Source organism: Ascaphus truei, chromosome 7 (assembly GCF_040206685.1).
Source record: "Ascaphus truei isolate aAscTru1 chromosome 7, aAscTru1.hap1, whole genome shotgun sequence".
In the NCBI taxonomy this organism is placed as follows: domain Eukaryota; kingdom Metazoa; phylum Chordata; class Amphibia; order Anura; family Ascaphidae; genus Ascaphus; species Ascaphus truei.
Window position 1 is genome coordinate 100,095,119 of NC_134489.1, and position 2,712 is coordinate 100,097,830.

Sequence of the window (2,712 nt, forward strand, 5' to 3'; positions counted from 1 at the left end):
GGGCCTATCAAGGTCGAGACGGGATGAATATCAATGAAGATAATATCATAGCGTGGAAGGATCTAGTGCATTATCAGACACAAGACCCCATAGTGGAGCTAGCCCGTCAAGCTGTACAGCAAGATAATCCGTCTATACTGAAGCGGGCCCCCAAAGACTTGGTGAAGCTCCTGTTAAATGAGTTTGGGAAGTTTGAAATGGACAATTGTTTGTTATATCGGGTGATCTCCTATCATAACCATCCCGATCGGCGTCAGTTGTTTTTACCGGAACGTTTGAGAACACTAGTCCTCCGGGCCCTTCACGATGACCATGGTCACCTGGGCATTGACAAGACCTTTGGACTACTGCAGGATAGGTTCTATTGGCCGAGAATGAGGGAGTCAGTGGAGCAACATTGTAGGAAGTGTAATCGTTGTTTACAAAGGAAGACACTGCCTACCAGGGCGGCTCCTATGGCACACTTGAAAAGTTCGGGTCCCATGGATTTGGTGTGTATGGATTTTCTTTGTATCGAACCCGACAGTCGGGGAGTTAGTAATGTTCTGGTGATCACTGACCACTACACTAGGTACGCCCAAGCGTTCCCTACGAAAGACCAGAAGGCCGTAACGGTAGCCCGAGTACTATGGGAAAAATATTTCATTCACTATGGGTTACCAAATCGTCTCCACTCCGATCAGGGCCGGGATTTTGAAAGTACACTGATACGGGAGTTGCTCACCCTACTGAACGTTGCCAAGTCACGTACTACCCCGTACCACCCCGAAGGGGATGCCTTGCCCGAACGGTTCAATCGCACCTTGTTGGATATGTTGGGTACATTGACGAGCCCGCAAAAGACGGAGTGGAGTAAACACGTCGAAGCATTGGTACATGCGTATAATTGTACCCGACATGAGTCCACTGGGTATACCCCGTATTTCTTGATGTTCGGAAGGGAAGCCCGGTTACCGGTGGATGTGCGCCTACGGATATCTACCGATGGGGTATCCAATAGGACGCATTTCCGATACGTTCAGCGACTAAAGGACAGTTTACAGTTGGCCTACAAATTGGCTGAGCGGACGACCGCACAATTGAATGCGGGGAATAAAAGGCGTTATGACCACAAAGTACGTTACAAGGAAATTCACCCCGGAGATGCGGTCCTTTTACGCAACTTAGGTGTTCCTGGGAAGCATAAATTGGCAGACCGGTGGCGGGAGGGTGTGTATGAGGTGGAGTCACAGATGCCGGGTCTTCCTGTGTACCGGATCAAGGATTCTGAAGGCCGCGTAAAAGTGTGGCATAGGAATCATCTGCTTCTCATACCTCAAGTAGGGACGGATGAATTGGAAGCCCCAGCCACTGCCCTAGATGGAGCAGTTGAATACACAGAGGATGGCTCCGAGACTATAAAAATTGCCACCTCTGAGGATACAATGGAGGGAACCTCTCAAAGGGGCCTTCCGGCCGTGGAGGCATCTCCCGAAGGAGCCACGGGTAAAGAGCCTTTTGGCCCGAACATTGATCATTTGACTCCCGTGAGTCAGCCTCTAGACCCACAAAGTCCATGTTTTACACCCCAAAGAGACTGTGCTAATGCTGAACACCCCTCAAGGGTAGAGATGGAAATACCAGTTGAGACTGAGCACTCTGCAGAAGAAGCAGAGGAGGATCAACCCCGCCGAAGTCAAAGAAACAGTCAACCTCCCATGCGAATGGCATATGATCAGTTTGGGGCACCCCATTATGAGGCTCAGCAGTGGGCTCGGCATAGGATGCAAGCTATGATGGTACTGTTTAATGAGATGTGTAACCTAATCTAGGAAGAGAGGGTTGTGTACATAGTTAATATATATGTGGTTAGGTAGTCCAGCGGGGACGCTGGATTCTGGAGGGGGGAGAATGTAAGGATGTGCATATATATTAAAGGTTCCGCGCTGTCAATTACATAGGCAGCGCCATATTGTCCCTGTTTGCCAGCGAAGTTACTGCGTACCAGTTGGGCTGCGCATGCGCGAGGGAAGCGCGCGAAGGGTAATATTAAGTAGAGACTTGGAGGGGGTTGAACTATGAACTCTGACTGTGAGAAGGTCAGCTGAGGCTGAGGACCAATGGGATGCGAGACTGTGTATGCAGGAACCGGATGCGTGTGGGCGGTGGGTCAGAGCAGCGAGGGAGGTGAAGGAGGAGGTTGGCGGAACCTCGTGTGCGAGAGCAGAGGGTCAGTGACCCGTCTGCTTAGGTAGGGTATGCCCACAGCCCCAGGAGCCTTTCCCCTGCCATCGTAGGGTGCTGTATTTGTAAGGACGCCCATAGTCGTCAGGGACGTTCCCCTTTAGTGAGGGTCATATGCGGAGCTGCGGAGCTGCGGCCGCCATCTTGGATTTTCCCATCTGACGGTGCTGCAGAAGGGAGAGACGGCGCAAGGCTGGATTAACACCAGGGCCCCCTGTGGAGTGTCAAGGTCATCGTAGTGACCGGAAGGTATCCTTATCTACAAGTGCACCTACACCGGTCACCAGGCACTGATCCCGCCTCCCACTAACTAATTGGGTTTCCTGAGAGAATGCATATGGTACCATACTTTACTGGTTATGAGACATACTCCTAAGGAAAGTGGCAGAGCCGCTTATGTACAGGACACTATCCCAATAAGGTGTGGCCGAGCCACGTTGTGTGTGTGTATGTAAATGTTATATGATAAGTCTGCATATCTGTTAGATC

At 50.8% G+C, this 2,712-nt stretch overlaps 1 protein-coding gene across 1 annotated transcript in view; it reads left to right on the forward strand.

Moving 5' to 3' along the window:
• The window catches only part of LOC142499786 (sterol 26-hydroxylase, mitochondrial-like), a 48,700-nt gene that overhangs the window by 25,606 nt on the left and 20,382 nt on the right, over positions 1-2,712 (forward strand). The gene's annotated exons all lie outside the window — the stretch shown is intronic.